The following is a 19793-nucleotide window of genomic DNA, read 5'->3' on the forward strand; positions in this document are numbered from 1 at the left end:
GAGTCTCTGGGAAGCTGCCAACAATAGTGTCCTCCAGCACGTTAAGCAAATAGTTTGTTTCCTCCACAGGAGACAGATCAATACTCAAGAAACAAAAACAAAACCAAGAAAAGCTAAAAGCTTAGTCATGTAAATCAGGGTGGAGGAAAAATGAAAGAGAACTCCTCATTGGCATTCTACAACTTCTGCAGACCCCCATGGCCCATTAGCTAATTTCTATTAAAACACACAGCTCTAGAATAATAAATGCCAGTGGTACATTTCTAAAGGTTTGTGGCAACTGAAGTAAACATGTCCCTGTTCCCAGGACACCAAGAGACAGAAAATTAACCAGAGGTTAACTGGTCATTAGCTAGAGCACAATATAGGTCACTGAAGATTTAATTTAGTTTGTATTCAGCTAAAGAATCAAATACAGCAACCAGTTCTCACAGCAGGAAAACAAGTAACTTATCAGCATGTTAACGTATCTTGGATACCAAGGCACCAAGTCTGTCATTATGATTCATACCACTTTTAACTAATTTCACATCATTTTGATGAAACAAAGTACAGTGTATACACACAGAGAGAATTTAAATGGTTCTGGATGCAAGTATGCAAACACACATACAGAATATTTGACATGGTATACAGTCTGCTCTACTGCTTTTTGTTTAGTTGTTTGGGTTTTTTTTTACACTACAATGGAAAATTTCTAAGCTTTCCCTTCTAAAACATGGCTGTCAAGGAAGTAATTCATACTTGAACCTATAAAGAATGTTGTAGGGGTTAAGAAAAAGCCCAAAATGTTAGGTTCTAGTGAGAGTTTGATGAGGACTTCAATAACACATATAAAAGTATTTTGCCTCTCTACTGTCTTTTATGAGCAAAATCCCTTAATAGGTGTAACAGGAGCAGCCTGATAGCCCAGACAGTTTAATGTTGTCAGCTCTTACAGATAAAACATTTTGGACCGATTTGTATCCAATAGATTTGCATAATTTTTAGGAAAGCCTGCACTAAAGAAGAGGGTTCAGAAAAACTGCATGAATTTACCAAGAAAGCTGTAGATGTATCAAGTTTAGTTAAGATGCTACCAACTCAGTCTATTAGGAGTACTAAAAACTGACTTAATTTCCAAGGCTGCTGCCATCTCTGCAGCGAGTTTCCTGCTCTTAATACTTTGTCCTCTTTTGCTGCTGTGTCAGAAAAAAATCCTAACATCTGCCTCAAAATTAACAAGGCATCTCAACTAATTCTTATTTCAATCAATTGCAGCAACTCACAGAAGGAGCTTAGCATCATGCACAATTTGGCTGTGTTACCACTTTTGAATTTAAACTTATTTTCTTCCTATATAGTCCCCGCTGGCCATAGAAACACAGAGCTTCTCAGGCCACAGAACAGCTCCCAAAAGAAAAAGGGGGGGAAAAGGGGGGGGGGGGGAGCCTACCTTGTAAACATTGACAAAAAAAGGAAGACATTGAAACTAAATTAACCTGAATCAGAACCAAGCTGAATCTAGATGCAGCTTACAGAGAGTCCAAGTGGCCACAAATAACCTCATAGTGAAACAGAAATAACGGTTAGTTTATCTCAGTGGAGTGAACTAAAGATGAGAATTACAAAGGGTCTGCACCATGCATTGGGAGTTCTGTAGACATTTTGCAGATTTTGGCTTTTTTTTTTTAAGAGCAAAGATACAGAAAAAGTAATCAAGTTATGTTCAGGGGATGTTATGACAGTTCAGTAAACCTTAACATGTTCTGCCGAAGCTTCCCGAAGTCTTCCCTCTTCCTACAGCTGGCATTGCTTACAATGTACCCAGAGAAAGAAAAGGTGCACTTCATGGTCTGAGTGCAGGAGCTTTAACTAATGTGCAGGTGGTTCTCAAAGGCAGAACAATAATAAGCCAAGTAACTGTGCACCCCATCTCCCTCCTCACATCATATTTTTCCACCTGCGCCTCTGTCCGTAAGCTTTTGTAAGTACCAACAGAGCAATTCAATTTTCATCTAAACCATTCTTAAGGAAAAAGAAGTGCAATTAATTATTTCAGGGTTCTGGGTTGTTTTTTTGGTTGGGTTGGATTTTTTTTTTCCTTCTTTATTTTCTTGGTAATATTAAATTAGGGTAAGATGCACATTTTTAGTGACAACACTTGAATCCCCAGATTAAAGATTAATAATGTATTACACATGCTGATGAATGCATGATTCATGAGAGACACAAATGGCAAGGTCTATTTAAAGCTTTTCATGGCCATGAATAGAACACTCAGATGTATATACTTCAAGTCAAAAAGCAAAAGGTACAATTTGCTAGAAAAAGATCCTGCCTGTGTATATGAGGTCATGTTTGGGATAATAAAATGTCTGCGCAGCTAATAGATTAATAAACCACTGCTCAAAACCAAAGCTGTCAAGCAACAGTCTAGTATTAGCAGCAGTGTCAGAGAGGTCTGCGTATTGCACATGTAGACTGCAGCACTGTTTGATGAATTTCTTACAGCTCCACCTGCTAGAAATTAACCAAGATTTAAGAAACCTGATCTCTCAAACTGTTTAGTTTTACCTTGCACAACTGCAGAAAAGCTCAAAATTCTGTCCCTAAACAGCTCAAGGGAAAAGGAAAAACAAACACCAAAACGAGACTATTTGGTTTTGCACTTAAACATAATGGATTTCTAACCAAATCTGGGGGTTTACTGCCTTTTTTTTTCAGTAGGTTGATCTTAAGGTCTTGGAATACGACGAGGTGGAATAAACAAGTAGGTAAAACCAAAGTGAGAACTAAGACTTTAAAAGTTCTCTGCAATAACATTTTTTAAAGCTTCTTATAAACACAAAGCTTTCCCAGAATTCAAAGCCATGCAGCACCTGCATGAGGAGCTTGTAAACCTAATGATTTTTTTTTCCCTTCCACTTCTTGCAGAGTTACAGGATGGTGGCTTAGGAGATCTCTTGCTGAAATTTGCATCAAGATCCTAATTTTAAAAAAAATCTAGTGTTTAACTAAACCAAGTTCTGTAGTACTATCCATTCTAGCTTCATGACCACATGAGTCATGGGGAGGTGGTGGAGTTGCCATCATTGGAGGTTTTCAGGAGGAGACTTGGAGCGCTCGGTGCCATGGTTTAGTTGTTTAGGTGGTGTTGGATTGGTTGATGGGTTGGACACGATGATCTTGAAGGTCTCTTCCAACCTGGTTTATTCTATGTATTCTATTCTAATGTACAATCACCCTGTTTAAGTTCAGAAAAAGGTTTTCTGGTAAATGTTCTCTGTTTTACAAACCACTTCAGCCCTTTGCCTTCTGAGAGTCGAAGAATCCTTGCCATATTCCAGCAAGAACAATATAGCAAATGCATCTGTAGGTCATCAGATAAGCAATTTTATTAGCTGCTGCTTCTGCATACACATTTAGAACTGCATTCCAAGTCCCATGTAAATTTAACATAGGAAATGTTACCTTTCAGTCATTTTTTTGACTAACCAAGAGTTTCCTCTCTTTCAGCTGCTGTATCATTCTTTTCTTGTGTCTTATTCTAATCACAGTTACTGACCTCAGTCCCCTTCACATTACTTTACTAATCCATACTCAGTGAAGGGCTCAGAACTACAAACTACCACCCAGAAGAAAGCTTCAGGACTCTCTAAAAAGCACAATCCCAAGGCAAATGCTCAAAAATTGTTCAAATGTTCAGTGCAGTGGAAAGATACTATTAGAGCCAAGAAAATCCATCAAGGATTACTAACGGCAACAGTGTAGGCACAGTACAACTTGTAGAACTTGCCAAGCCAGAGGGACTCCGCAACAACACACCTCTCTACATACTTTATTGCCTGTTACTGGCTGCAACCAGAGATAAAACCCTGGGCTTCACAGATCTTTGTCTTGCTGGGAGAATGACAATACCGGATTAGAGCAGAGTGTTATTTATCTTCAGTGTCTCCAGTACTATTTTTACTTTTGAGATTCCTAACTGTGTATTGTTAAAGTAAGCCCATAAAATACATGACAGGTTATTTTCCCCATCTATGTTGAAACAAACGGAGGGAACTCCATTGTTTAAAATATGTTATCACCACCCTCAGTAAATGCATGATAGGACTGCTTATAAAACCACCCCAAAATAGTAAGTTTTGAAACAGTTATGCACCATCGTTGTCCTATTTAGTAAGGTAGAAATAGATAATGCTCCCCCCACCATCTCCAACTACCTAAATATGAACACAACATGCTACAGCAGCCAATTTCCTGGCTACCTGTTTCCTTTTACTATCATTGAAAGACCAATTACTTAGACATTGTCACACAGGTTATTCTGAAGAAACAAATGAAGTCACTCAAGTGGAATTCTAAACCTTGACAGATCAGAAGAATTCGGAGTGAACTGCATTGTATTGAAAGCGATCTGAGCTCAGGCTTACATTTTCTGCAATTTATGTGCCAAGAATAGGATTACTGTAATCTAGTGATCAAATCCTGCTTCAGAAATAAAATGACAGGTTCAGATCTGCAGTAAATAGTTTCACCTTGAAACTCTATTTAAGGCTCCCACCACAAAGAACAGCTGACATCATCCTCTGAGGTTTCCACTAAGTGCAATAACTTTTCTATCAGTGGTTTCCACAGAGCACATGCTTACAAAGGAAAGAGGACAATAAAGAACAAGTTCAACATTTTCTCTTCAACAAGAGATAATATAACAGAACAAGTAAACTTGGACTATTTCCTTCAGAGCACAATGCAATACTAAAGATACATTCAAGCACGAGAAGTCTGACAGTTATTCTTCCTAAGGCTACTGTACGAGCAGCAACAGATCAAAGGTTCAGAGGAAGTTACTTCCTCAGCTGCTGATCTTACCCTCTGTGTCAGCCAAGCAGAATACAACAAACAACTTGAACACCGTTTTCCAGTGTCAAGGGCTATTCCCTTTCTTGAGGTAGCTTGAGTTCACTCTAAGGTAAATTAAACCTAATTCATACAGGACAGTATTTCTGCCTCCCCCCACACACACCCTCTTTCCCACAGATGATGATTCATTTCTTCTGATCGATTCCTCCACTGGAAACATTTCTCTGGCTTGTCAGAAGAGTGAAGAGCTGGATTACACAACATAATTTTCTGGGAAGCTGACATATGCTCAAACATTTCATTAGAATTGACTTGGACTTAACAAGCTTAGTTTGTGTTGTGCAAAATAAATCAAAGCTGGAGGGATATTTTTTCCTAGTGTATAAGGACGGGAAGAGGGGAAAAAAAAAAACAACTCAAGAGTATTGCAACTGGTGTAATGTGGTTCAGCATTTAAAAAAATCCTGATCTGCAAATTAGTTTAGCTAATTCTGAGATTTTTATCAGAAAAAAAAATTAAAATCAGCAGTCAAGAGAGCTGAGTCACCAGGAGAGATCAGAGTAGATTTTTAAAAATCAGTGTCTGGAATATACTTTTAGAAGAGACCAGACATTTGGAAGTCATTTAACTGCCTCTTACCTGGCAAGCTTTCAAATTTTACTTCAGGTTTTGGATTTGTTTGCTTTCAAAATTCAAAAGCCTAACTAGAAATCCACTTAATACTCCACAGAATCAATAAGGCTGGAAAAGACCTCAGAGATCATCAAGTCCAACCTATCACCCAACACCTCATGACTAACTAAACCATGGCTTCAAGCGCCACGTCCAATCCTTTTTTGAACAGCAATCTCACTGGGTAGGACAGCATGAAAAAGGCAGAGTTAGGCAGAGAGGAAAGCAAGAGAAGCTGCAGCAAGGTGAAAGCTATGTAAGGGAGCACCGAATGTAGTCAGGGAGGTTGCTAAGTGGATCACAGAGCAAAGGACACCAAAGGAACAGGACCCAGTCCCAACCTCTTCCAGCAGTAACCATCAGCCAGCTGGGATTGTCACCATGGACATTTCCCCAGTGCCACTGACAATGCCCAGGAATGCTTAGGGGTCCCATTCTCCGATCTCCAGCACTTTTTGTTCTGCCTCTACATAAGTGACTCTCCCAGAAGGTTCACCCTCAGCATCCTCACTCCGCATCCTATGCCACCATGCAGGACACCCGCCAGGCTCTCAAGGGATGTGCCTCCATGATCACTTCCCACCCATAATCCTCAGCTGAAGGGGCAGTCCTTTGGATCTGTGATGCATGTGCTGGACGCCAGTGTCAACAAGATACTTAAATTTATATGGCTGACCAACATGTCTGCAAAGACCATCACCACACTGGAAGATTTGCACCTTGGTTTAGGTTTATTTTAAACCAACAATTTGCTAATGGTTTGGAATCTGTCATACAAAGAAATCATCTCCTTAGCTTACTAAACTGAACCTTGTCCGTAGATGGCCTTTAAGCTTTTAGTCACACCCCGTTTCTGTTGCACACCAGGAATTAAAAGCATGGATCGCTGTTGACAGAAGACAGACGAATATTTTATTACTCATTATTGATTAGATCTAGAAGGCTTTTGTCAAGAGACTGTCCATTCCATCCAGTTCTTGCAGGCATGCCTAGCTACACTGAGCCATTCTTGCCCCTCTATGTTGCCTAGTCTTCAAATTTCCAGAAGTTTGAAACCTCTTTCATAAATGCATTCCACATATGCAAATATGAAGCTCCTCTATATAGCCTTAATCTCTAATGAAACCTAAGGCCATGATCTGTTGTGCTGTTTCCACTGAATGAGGATCTTTACAGGATTTGATGCATCTGAAAACCCATGTCTTGCCTCAGCCTTGCTCTTCCTAAACACGTGCTTTTAGTCTTTCCTCATAGGTCATATGTTGCAAGCCATTTGTATAACCATACATGCAGAAAGGACCCCTCACTACCAGATAAGGGAAGAGGGGGTGGTGGAAATTACTCTGCTATTCTTTCTTCCAACAATGGAGCAACTATTGCCATCTCAAAGCTGCTGAAGAAATGAGACTAATCTATATTGGCACTATAATTGATTTTTAATGCAACATATTTGTTTACACCATTGATGACATCATCACTTGGCCTCATTCACTTTTCAAAGCCATATTCTTTTAGAGATCAGTATTTCTGGATTGATTTCACTGCTCCTTTTACAAAACAGAATCTATCCTGGCAATGCTTTCAGTGCAAACCAGCATGTATGAAATATGTGATTTCAGTGGAAACTCTTAAATAACCGAGTTGAATAAACATCTGTCTTGCTCCACACACTTCCCAGCTGCCCCCCACTCACTGTGCTTTGGGCCATGCTGTAGTGTGATCTCAAAGCACACAAATGGCCTTAAGAGACCATTTAAAGCCTACTGCAAACATCAATTTAAATTCAGCTGAAAGGACCAGACTAAAACTGGTAGAAAGAAAATAGACCACAACACACAACATGGATGTCAGGTGCTCAGCAACATCAGTCTTGCTCTACAGGGCAGTTTATAGCACATTGTTTAGCCATGCAGAATATCATCTGCCTACATGTTAGCTGATGAAGGGTGAGGCAGCTTAACATATGTAAATTAAGAGCCAATAATCTACCTTAATAATTCCTCAGTTTTTGATACAAAGCTTCCTTGCCAGATAGGGACAGTCTCCATGAAATTTTGTCACACATGCAATTAAAGCAAAGGAGTAATCACAGTAGTCAGAGGAAGCATCAGAAACCTTGGATGTTTCAGCTTCACTACCTTTCTTCTTTGGATTCTCTAAATAACTTTAACCCTGTAATGCACACATACACCCCCACATCCCTTTCAAGAAAATCAAGATTACGAATAGACTGCAAGTCCTTTGTTGTCCCTTTCTGCAGGCACTGCCTTAAGTTATTAAAAAGCATTCTTTCTGCTTTGAGATGTCATTCATCAGAGTTGTTGCTTTAGCTCAGCTTCTGCTTGACTGCTCACTCAGTTCCAAAAATTCCTGTAGTGTAAAGGTTGGGTCAACAGTTAGCAACTGCAACACTGCATTATACACTCAGAAAAATTTGTTTCCTGGTTTGTAACAGTGGCATCAAAGTCCCATTTTTATCTTTGGTTATCTGAAGATAAAAATAAATCAGTTTCAAGCGAGGAGTCTCAGAGTGCCTTTTCTTCCCCCCCCCCCCCCCCCAAACACTGCAGACATTCTATTTTTTAATCACAAAATATTCACAGACATTGCTTAAGAGAAAAAAAAAAAAAAAAAGGTAGGCTGGAGAGAGTAAAATAAAAAAGTAATTCTCATCTGAAAGTGGCTTAATTCCAAAATATCATTTGGACGTGTTATTGGTCCAATCTGTACAGCTCTCTGCTTTGTGTGAAATCAATACAACTTCACCAGTCTTTCCACACCCCTTGAAAACTTAAGCAGAGCTCTCTATGTGTCTTAGTAAGTGCACAAACCCACATTAACCTGCTGTGTTAGAGCCCATTCCAAGAGGGTGGAGAATCTGCAAACTCCAGACTACCTGTCTCCACAGACCACAGCTCAGTGCAGAGATAATCCAAACTCCAACATCAGCACCAAGCTCTGCCCAACAAGGTGAATGAAAGCTCTACTCAGGTCACTAACAGCTACACTGTTTCCAGCACTGGGGGAATCTCTCTTGGAACTAGCTTAGTGGTACTGCATTCCACAGAGCAGATCTGCCTCTGGTGATCTACAGGCTAGATAGGGAAAAGTGTCACAGTATCCAAGGCAAGAGCCCTAGGAATATCCAAACAACAGTCAGGGCAGAGAGGAGCACATCCAAAAGAGCAGAGGGACACATTACAATAGAAAAATAGTGCTGACATCCTCTCTACCACTAACAGGAATTTTAAGCAGTGATCTTAGTCCCTTCCCCAAGATATTTCAATGCATCTATGACAAATGATGAAACAGGATTTGAGGCAGCAGATCCAGCATGGGGCTGCTGCATTAGATCTACGCGGGAGACTTTTCTATGCAAGGGAAATCCTCATTTCTTGCCTTAAAGCAAAATAGGAATGGCAGGGGACTAGAGACAGCCAAGCATCTGGCCTACAGGTAATTATTTTAGAAGTATTTGAATAATAGAAAAATCCAAGAATCAGACATCTGTCATTCTTAATTCAGTCAAGTTCTGCTGCTGGCTCTGAACCTGCCCTAACAAATTCAAGCAAAAGTATCAGTGACAGGAATGAGGCAAAAGTTGTGCTGTTCAACATGAGGCTTAAAATAGTCAGCACTCAGAAATGACTGCCTTACAGCACAGCTAAAGTGAAGACTTCAGGCAAAGAAGGCCTACCCTAGAACTCTAGAAGTTTTAAGTCCCAATTCATAAAGGAATTCATGTTGATACCCAACAGACAGAGGTCACCTTATTTGCAAATCAGATAGCTGTCCAAGTGTAAATATTATCCTTTGCTCATGTATGAAATGGAGAAAACTGACAGAACGCTAGATTCTTGCAAAGAAAGAAAAATCACCAAACAATCTGGAAATACTCAATTACTTTGCCTTCAGTAGTGCTGGCTTCACTTTTGACAAGTAGTTTTGTAAAGTAAACAATATTAGACTACCTGATATTTGACTGAAAACAGAATTAAAGAACTCCTTGCAAAGAGGGTACTCATGCTTATCCTTCAGGTGCCTATTTAAACGTTTCCACCACTGCAAGCAAGAGTTTCTCATGTGGTAAGCTTCATACCCAACTGAACTGGAGTCTTTCTGGCAATAATTCTGCATCCATAAAAAAGCAGCAGGCTGAAAATCACCAGAGCCTTTCAGTTCTCCTGTTAATTAAGGTGTTTAGAGGTTTCTACACTGAAGAATTTATTTTATTAGCATTTAGAAGTAAATTTAAGTCTCTAAAAGACTAGACCACACTGACAGATTACCATAAGGTAATCTCCACAGCTGCACTCTTCTCAAGATGTGCGATGCCCACGTTCCTCCCCATTAACTATGCACATATTTCTAAATCAGTACAATGCATATGAGAATTTCAGCAGTTACCTGGAATTCAGACCCCCTGTAGTTCCTCAGAATCATAGCAGAAATTCAAGTTTTAATCCTTGAGAACAATCAGAAAGTTTTCCTACAGAAACTCCTGAGGCAAAACACTTTCAGTGCTATAGAATTTACAGCACTGCATTACTTAACATCTACTCATAATGATTCAATGAATGCAAGAACTTGAGACATTGTCTCTTCAGAATGATTTTAAATAAACCATTGAGCGATAGAAATGCAACGGATGTGGGGGTTGGGGCTTTTTTGCATTGCGATTATAATGGCTTTTAATGACATCAGACCCATACTCTTGGATCCCATCATTATTTTGCAGATACATTTGCAATAACTCAAGTGTTAGAAACATTTTGTTACCAAGAGTAAAAACATACCAAAGAGAAGGGGATTAGACACTCCTACTGCAGCATCCTCCACAGCATGCCATTCTTAGTCTGGGAACATCAGCGAGGTAAGCAGTAACCTAATATAAAAAGACAAAGAATATTCAGAAGAGAGCATCATTTCCAGGGTCCTTCAGCAAGCCACTTGAGACTTCTAAGGTCTGAGCAAAGAGTTACCTGGGTTTTTTTATATGCCATCTAAAAGCAACATCTTTGAACTCTTCTGGAAGCTCTACCTTCTCCATCAGGCAAAGTCCTTGCTTTTGTACTGCAACTACTAATTAAGGGGTTTCAAGAGTTCAATTCTATGGGTGAAATGACTGACTGTTTTAGTAGCTTCCAAGCAAAATTCCAGTACATGAAAACAATTGTAGCACAAAAGTAAGAAGATACTAAAAATGGTCCAATTCATTGGAGTGACTAGAAACAGAATTGGAAATAGTCTGCAGTTTGTCACGGTATGGTCGAGTCTGGGAGGGACCTCTGCAAGTCATCCTGTCCAGTCCCTCTGCTCAAGCAGGGCCATCCCCAAGCTGCTTGCCCAAGACCATGTCCAGGTAAGCTTTTATGTATCTCCAAGCAGAGAAACTCCACACCCCCTCTGTGTCAGTGCTCAGTCACCTTCACAGCAAAGTGCTTCCATATGCTCAGACAGCATCTCATGTGTTTCAGTGAGTGCCCATGGCAGTGAGCACTACTATAGAAGAGCCTGGCTCTGTCTTCCTTGTGCCCACCCTTCAGGTAATTACCTGAACTGAAGATATTCCTCCAGAGCAGAGCCTTGCCCTTTGTAAGCTCAGCCTTAAATATCTTAATGGCCACTGAGTAGACCCTCTCCAGTTGGACCATCTCTCTCTCGTACAGGTGAGAGCAAAAATGGATGCACTACTCACAGGACCAGCCTTATCAGTGCAGAGTAGAGGGGAAGAATCAGAGCCTTTGATGATCCTCCCAGCATAGCCCAACATAACATCAGCTGCTTCTACTATCAGGGTAAACTGCTGTTTCAACTACCATTCACACCTTTTTGGCTTTGAGAAACACAGCTTCTGGATTTCCTAATTATAGTTTGCTCTTCAGAGAGCACAGGCAAGGACTACTACTAACATCCACGAACAACCAAAACATGTATGTTTCCATTTAGTCAACAACCAAAAGAACCCTAAAGAACCAGATCACCCACAGAGTTTGAATTGCTTGTGTTTATTATTTTGTCTGGGGGTTTTATTTGTTATTTTAGTTGGTTGGTTGGGTTTTGTTTGTTTACTTGTATGTAAAAAGCCTCTCAAACTCCGGAATTGCCTAACAATACTGTTTTTACATGAAAAAGACTCCAGCACAGGTAGTGAATTGCTAAGCACTTGCAGGGTAGCTATTTAAGCATACCTCAAAACATTTGAATTGAAAAAAAACAGTTATGAGAAGGATCAGAGACAAGGCAGAAACTGTCATTTGTATCCTTTTGGATAACCTACTTGAAATTTCAAGTTAGGACTAAGGTTAGGGGTGGGTGGGGAAGAAAAACCAAAGCAAAAGCCAAAGAGTACACAGTATACAGCTGAAAGTAACAACTAACTCTACCATGACTGTAGCAAAACGATGGAAAATCCCAGCCAGCCACTGTGGCAGCTTTTTATTCTAACAAATTAGATATTCCTTTTGCCTTTTCACAACTCAGTAGTCTTGTCACAGGGAGATTGCTCAAGGCTCCACATGGAGACAGTACACCCACTGGATTTTAAGACTGGGCTCTATGAGTCAGGCTTTAGGTTTCCAAGCACCAGTAGCTCCCAATAAGCATCTTGAACACTCCAATTGCTGTCTCATCATTGCAGATGCAATGATGCACACGTGCAAGACCAATGAAAGCACAAATATCAACATGATAATGTTGGTACCTAAGCCTTTGCCCCGAGACCAAAGAGATCAGCAAAATTCAGCACACAGATGATGAATGAAAGATTTCCAGCATGAGGAACAACTACTGAGCATTAAAATAAATATTCTTACCTTGCAGTTCAATTGATAGTAGAAAGTTTTCCACTTACATATTTTATATGCACATGCAGAAAAAGGAGAAGTACTGCAAAGAGTTTATTTTCTATCTGAGGCAGAACATCTGTCTTTCCACTATTCTCTTCCCAGATTGTATATTTCCTCTACACACACATTTTTCTTTCCTTAATATTGTATCAAGGCAGAATAGAGGAAGAAAACTTTAAATGCTGCAAAAATATGCATATTTATATAAGCTGAGAATTAGGAATGGTACTAATGCCTCTGTTGTAAGAAACCTTTACAAATAATATTTAAGATGCAACAATGCTCCCACTCACCAAATTATCCACTAGCCCTACTGCTATGCTGCTTTTGGCCTCAGACAGTTTTAAAATGACTTTCCTTGATATTATCAGTAGCCTGAACATAAGCAAGTGCTGTGAAACCAAGCAGCCAAATATAATACCATAGTATCATAGAATTTTTCTGGTGGGAAAAAAGCATCTAAGATCATTGAGTCCAACCAGGTCTCTGTTGCACCTACCTCTGCCAGCATAGCTGCACTGTCTCCATTGTGTACCAGCAACATGCAATCAGAGATACAGATGTTCAAACAGAATTTCACAGTACAAACATATTTATCCTGGTAGTGACACTCTAAGAAGGCTAACTGAATTTAGTGAAAACCACAAACCCAAAAGAAGTCCTTCATAGCTGGATTTCCATTCACATAGAGAGAAGAGATACTTAAAACATCTCAAAATACTCAAATGAATACTTATTTAGAGAATACTGTTCAGTTGTTTCGTTAAGCAGGTAGCTGATAAATGAATGAAATCTTGGAATTCATTTATTTTCAAACTTAATATTCACTACTCCAACTGTGCTGAGCACTCATGGAGGGATTATGGGGTTCTAACAAGTAACTACACTAAGTAACGTGAGAGAAGCATCAGATATTTACATCTCAGTAATCCAATCAAGTACAACCTGATCACAGAGGGCTGATGCAGAGAAGAAAGGATCACAGGAGTTCAGCCAGCCCACGCTTTTGCTCCATGGGAGAAAGGAGGTTTATATAGCTCTTCTCCCTCTCTGACATCTGTCCAACCTGTTAAGCTTCTTACAAGGTTTCACAATGTTACTGGGTACTCTACTCCTGTTCTTCGAAATGCAGTGCGGTAGAAGACCAAGTTCATCACACAAATACAAACATATAATGCAAGCTGATTATAAGGATCCCCTGCACAGCACATCCTCTTCTAAGAGGGCAAAGGAGAAACCACAGGGTTTCTCAGTCTTAGGTCCTGAAGAATGAATTCTTTGGCTTGCCTCCAACTCCAGGAGACTAATCCAATTTTCCCTTACTGGCGTAATAATTATTCTAGCTCATAAATATTTTTACTTCTTTCCTCTATATACCTTTTATGTGTTCAGGATAGGGCCTTCAGAGATAAAAAGCACTAATACCTGACAGCTCCCAACAAAGTGGGAAGAAAAACAGATCTTTGATCTCTAGAAATATGGCCAAATAATTAGATGAGGGAAGGATAGCATTTAAGGCAGAGCTTTTAAGTATTACTGGTACCAAGGTGCTCTGTCCACCTCCCAATACCGAGTAATCGTGAAGCACGTATGACACTTTCTTGCAACAAAACTTGCCAAATTCAGGTTCTGTTCTTATGCCCTCTTTCCCCTTTCCACGGTTCAGCAAGTGTTTGTTTAAAAAAAACCAAAGTCTTCGTTTCTGCTGCGCTGGAGAACATTTTCTTGCTCAAAAGCCTTGTTCCTGAATCAGACTTAAAGTTTAGTATACAGCAGTACACTTCAGATGCATCCAAGTAACTAATAGCCAAGCACAATCTGGTATGTCCATGGCTATCACAGCACACACCACATGACAGGTCTCAATAGCTTGGGAATTATAGCCCAGAAAGAATCCCCATTTAAGAACAGAAGCATCAAACATTCCAGCCAATGGAACTGATCAGTTCAGTTTTGAAAGCACTGAATTCCAGGGGTTTGGGTTTTTTTGTGGGGGAGGTTGATTTGGTTTATGTTTTTTCAACAGGTCTTTAATAATTCTGTAACATTAGAGTCATAGAATGCACTGAGTTGGAAAGGACCTTTAAAGGTCATCTAGTCCAACTCCCAGTTGCTATTTGCAAATCAATCTCCCAGAGGAAGAAAAAGATACTGTTGCTAGCTAATCAAAGTTATAACTGCTAGTCATTCATTTTTGTTTCTATTTAACTGTTATTTATTTGCTTGTAACATTGCCATTCTAGCAAAGATTAATAAGAAAGCTTTCAAGGCTCTGAAAATTACTTTTGTCATTTTGACAATTAGAGTAACTGTTTGGTTCTTTTTGAACTGCAGTGATATTACAAGATAAAAGCAAGCTGAACTTAACAAATTAGCTTTATTGTTTGCTAGCAGAGCAACTTCAGCTGTAGCTTTAACAAGATAAGCACGGGCTGAAGTACAGCACTCAGTTACACTTCAGAACATGATGTGGAAGCTGGAAAGTTTACTGATGAATAGCACTAGCCAATAACTGCTGCAAATGGATCACATGGAAATTTTTCTCTTCTGAAGCTGGTAATGTTAGTGCTCTAACCAGACACTACAAATCACTATACAGGAGGAGTAAGTCACAAGGATCATCTGAAACTAGATTAAGCCTTTCCCTAACCCACAGTTAATGCATTCATCAGTTAACAGGCAAGTTTGTAGTACATGTAGTCATCTGATGGAAAGGGGCTTAAATGTGTGAGCCCCTACTTTAATCTCTTGCATAACAGCTGATTGAAAAACTGGACTAAAGCTGTTAATAAGAAAAACATAAGACAGACTCAAAATTATCCAGAAGATTATAGGAGAAGTTAATTGAGGCTACAGCATATATTTTTTTTTTACTGTGCACTGCTGGAATACTTGCCTAACAAAACAAGGACAAATCCCAGTTCAACAGCAGTGCCTGAAAGAAAGGAAGAGACATCAAGATATGTGTTAAGTATGTAAAATAGTCTCCAGCATTCTTCATGGATGTGAAAAGAATATAATGAATCCTTCATTGCTTAGAGGGAAAATTTTTGTCTTGCCAAAGGACAGATTTCCAAAGACTGATATTTACATTTCCCTACAACCTGTAATTTCCTCATTTATCATTTGTCAGGGCCCAAAGACCTTTTACTGCACATAGGATGTTTGCATATGTTTAGTGATCCTTTTACCAAACAAATGTCACATTCTGAATGAGGAAATTAGTTAATATCACTGAAGTTGCTAATTTAACACCATTAGTATCACACTGTGAACAGCTACAGAACCTTTGGGGTCTTGAGTCATAGCTAAGCTCTACTGGTTACAAGCCTGTCCTCCAGCAGTCAGCACTGAGAAGATAACCCATGAAAATATCACATGCAAGGAAATTCAATAAAACTTTTAAAGATTGCTTTGATTCTGTAGTTAGACTACCAGACAAGTGTGACTAAAGATAGATCACTTGGTAGAGATTTAGAGGCGCTAATTGGAACTCACTCATCTGCATTCATACAGCTGCCTCCGCTTTTATCAGCATTCTGGGATTCGAGCAGTCAGAACAGAATCCAAGTGGATCATAGAAACCAATGCATAATGCTATTCCTAGATGCACAGCGAGGTACAAAGATTTAGCCAGTGACTTGAATGGCAGAAAACACATTACTCTAGGTGAACCTGCTCTAGGCTAGGAGGTTGGACTGGAGGATCTGAACTCTAGAACAAGCAGGTGTTAGCTACAGAAAAAAATTCTACATAAATCAAAGCAGGGAAAAAAATACCATCACTACACAACAAGGGTACAGATGGCAACATGCCACATACATATTTTTCATCATCAAATCATCATTTAGTTACCTCAGTTCATTACACATAAGTTTAGATGGCAAAAACGTTTGCCTTAGGAACCGTATCTGAGTAACAAAGGTCCCAGGCATAAAAAACAGGTTTGTAAAAGTAAATCACGTCATCTCTGCTTTATGAATCTTATTGAGCTTCACAGACAGTTGCACCTGACCAAAGTTTCCCAGGTTCTGTTGTTGCGTCTATTTCCAACATATTTCCTACTACAGCCAAACTGCAGAAGGAAGACAGCATCTCAAACTCTTCAACTGAAAATTTTTCTCACCAAGATTTGGAAAATAAAACACAGATACACACCCTTGCATATTTTACACTGGTACACACATACAGACACACATCACAAGTCAGCCTAAGTTAAACTGTTGAACTGCCGCAATTGCTTCCGAAAGAAGCCAGAACAAACAACACCTTAGCTGAGCATCTAAACAACTGTGCTAATAAAAAAGAGAAGCTTGCATTTAACTGTGGTACAGACCACATGAGGGACCCCAGGGCAGCTGCAGAACACCAGCACACATTTCACCTGTTATGAAAACACTAGAACCCAAGTACAGCTCCTTACAAGGAGATTGAAATTTCCCATTAGTGAGCCATTCTTACTGCCTCCAAAGCAATGCTGCTTTGGACACTGCCTCTTGCTGAAGACCTTTACACCTGCAGCATCTCTATTTGCAGAAGAGCATAGTTACATCCAATACTGAGACAAATCTGAAGTAATACTTACATGAAGCTCCAGTATTTTATACATCTCTTCTCCTCCTAGGAAGTTAAACTGCTAATTAGCTGAAATCTCCCTTATCAAACATGCACTATCATTCCAGAATTTCTCACCACATAGCATTTGGGTGAAGGGTTGAGTGGGGTGGTGAGGAAGGGCAGAGGAGAGACAGTTATAAAAAAAACCCAAACCACATTGTGAAAGTCAGACCATTCCCAGAAGTTCAGAAAAAACTCAAATTCATAAGAAATTAACACTGCTGAAGAGGTGAGAAAACAAAACCAAACAAAAAAAGAAGCCAAACAAACACCCCTTACTACAGCTTCTCAGGTTTCAAATTAAACCGTAGCTTGTATTGGAATGGACCCTAGCTAGTCTCAAAAAACAGAAGGCGAGTGGAACATTCATTTTTATATTGGAAATGTAGGCCTGTATCTCACGCTCCAAAATGTCCACTCCAGCCTGATAAATTAGCCCAACACTCCGATATGATGGTGATGGAAGATCTGGTACTGAAAGACCAAACCAATTAGGATGGTTTTACAGAGCAAGGGTAAACAGTTCCAAGTTAGAAATCACCCGAAATAAGACTCCTTGCAAGGACTCTAAAGAGAAAAGAGCTGTTACCTAGCCAAAATACATGCACATCAAAAAGGGGGATGGAGGGCTTGCAAATATCAAGGTCCAGAAAAAAAAAATCCATTAAAAACTTAGAAAATAACACTATGTTTGCTGAATGAGACTAAAACAAACACATACAAACCCTTCCACATTCAAACCACAAAGCATCTCTATTGCAAAAATCCCACCATGCCAGGAACCTTGCCTTGAATTCCATGATTTATGTTGCACAGAGTCCAGAGTACACCCGATTTCCCAAATGCAGATTAAAAATAAGGTTCTGTCGTTCACACCAATATTTCTCTATTTTCCCACCCCCTGAAACCATGCAGCACAGTTCAGGGAAAATTGAGAGAGACGGTAGCGAGGTTAGTTTAGTTTTTAAGCAGCACGCATTAAGTTTGACTGCTGCAGGATACCTTATGAAATACAAGGATCAATCAAGTTCTATGAATAACATTGATTCAGGAGACTCGCATTATATGTTCAGTCAAAACAGCACCCTTGCACATGTCACGTTTCACTTCCTCCTAATGAGAAGTTCAAGAGAAACACTGAATCTTAGCAGGAACAAGCCACAGAAAATCATCTTCATGTGAACTGATTAAAATTATATTTAGAGAAGGAAGGAGAGAAAGTCGTTATGCACATGGCTAGCACTAGAACAGTCACTCCAGTCTCATCCTTCAGAGACACTCTAGTGCCTAAGTTATTAAAGCATGGCCCACCACCTTTCCATCTCTCACATGCATCGAGCATAAAAGCTATTGCACTGCAGATTAATAATGGAATGCAGCTGACACCACACTGACTAAGGGGCTCTTCACAACCACTGTCTGATGGCATAAGATATTCACCATTAATGGCAAGAGACTACTTACTGATATGGTAATAGTGAAGAAAAAACACCAACAAATTCCAGTTTAATCTAGTGAACATAACACTCATCCCAGAGCAACAAGAGCATATACGCATTCACTCAAGTTTGCAGGCTGAAGAAAGGAAAGGAGGTGACACGGCCACTGCACCTCTGCACATTTTCACATCCATTCATAACACTTAAAAGGAGAACAACGACAAGCTAATTAGAGACCTACCTACAACTCTAACACATTTTTGCCTGGAGCCCTGCAGCTTTCAGTGCCACTGAACAGCTCAGCACAGGACTACGAAGAAGTTTTGAGCTCAGTTCGTGTCAATTTCCAGCTCAGCCACTGCCTTACTGCGTGACCTTGGGCAAGTCACTTTCCTCGCTCCCACCTGACAGTCTCCCCCTGCACAGAGCACCGAGACGAAAACCCAGGAGTCATTATTCACCAGCAGCAACTCTGCACTGGTGAAGCTGGAATAGAAAGGGGATGGGTAAGGCGGTAAGGATTGGGGGTGCCTCGCTTACAGGTGATAAAAATCTCCTCGACAGTGATTCAGTCTCCCGACCAGGGGAGGATTCCCCCCAACACACACACTCCTTTCACGTTTCCCTGCTGCACGGACTAAACCGGAGGAGAAGCCGATAGCTCTGGCCCGCCGGCCCCCAGCGCACGCTGCAGCCCGGGGAACCGAGCCCTCCGGGCCTCCCGCCCCCACGGCCAGAGCCCTCCCTGCGGCCCCAGCCGGGCTGCGCGCGGAGGCGGCGTTACTTACTGCACCCGCCAGACGGAAAACTCACAGGTGGCCCGGAGCCGTCGGCGATCAGCAGCTGAGAAGCAACCGGCTCCCCGGGGCGGAGGTCGCCTTAGCACCCGCGCGGGAAGAGAGCGTGCTGGCTTGGGCGGGGGCGCTGCGCTCCGCTCCCCGCGTGGGGCTGCGCAGCTCCGGCCGCTGCTGTCGCGCTCCCTGCGCCGGGCCGGCTCCCGCCCGCCCTTCCTCCCGCCCGGCCCGCGCCGCCGGCCAATGCGGGTTGTGGCCAGGAGCCGTCTTTAACCATCTGTTGCGAGGCGCCTCCTCCCAGCGCTGCCACCTCCCTTGCCGGGGGGCTCCCGCCCAAGCACCCCACCGAGGAGGAGGGGAACCGGGAGAAATGTCTGTCCCCCCTCTCTTAAAACGACTGCCCTTCTCAATGCTCTTTCTGCACCCTGTGTCGCTTTGCCCGCACAGCAGCTCCTTCCCTGCCCCATCCCCGCTGTGGGATGAGAAAAGAGGAGCACAGCTGATGTGCACCGCCCCACACAGCCCCCCGTTAGGCGTGCCAGGTGCATAGTGTGTGCAATCCGTGAAAAAGAAGTGC

General features: G+C 41.0%; 1 protein-coding gene across 1 annotated transcript in view; it reads right to left on the reverse strand.

The window, feature by feature from the left end:
- The window catches only part of SULF2 (sulfatase 2), a 153462-nt gene extending 134140 nt beyond the window's left edge, over positions 1-19322 (reverse strand). The window contains exons 1-2 of the mRNA XM_054173421.1: positions 19236-19322; positions 10315-10403 (exon numbers count right to left, since the gene is read on the reverse strand). The gene's annotated coding sequence lies outside the window, so the exon portion shown is untranslated. The remainder of the gene's footprint in view (positions 1-10314; positions 10404-19235) is intronic.
- Positions 19323-19793: the final 471 nt, after the last annotated feature.

This window comes from Dryobates pubescens, chromosome 26, assembly GCF_014839835.1.
Source record: "Dryobates pubescens isolate bDryPub1 chromosome 26, bDryPub1.pri, whole genome shotgun sequence".
Classification (NCBI taxonomy): Eukaryota; Metazoa; Chordata; class Aves; order Piciformes; family Picidae; genus Dryobates; species Dryobates pubescens.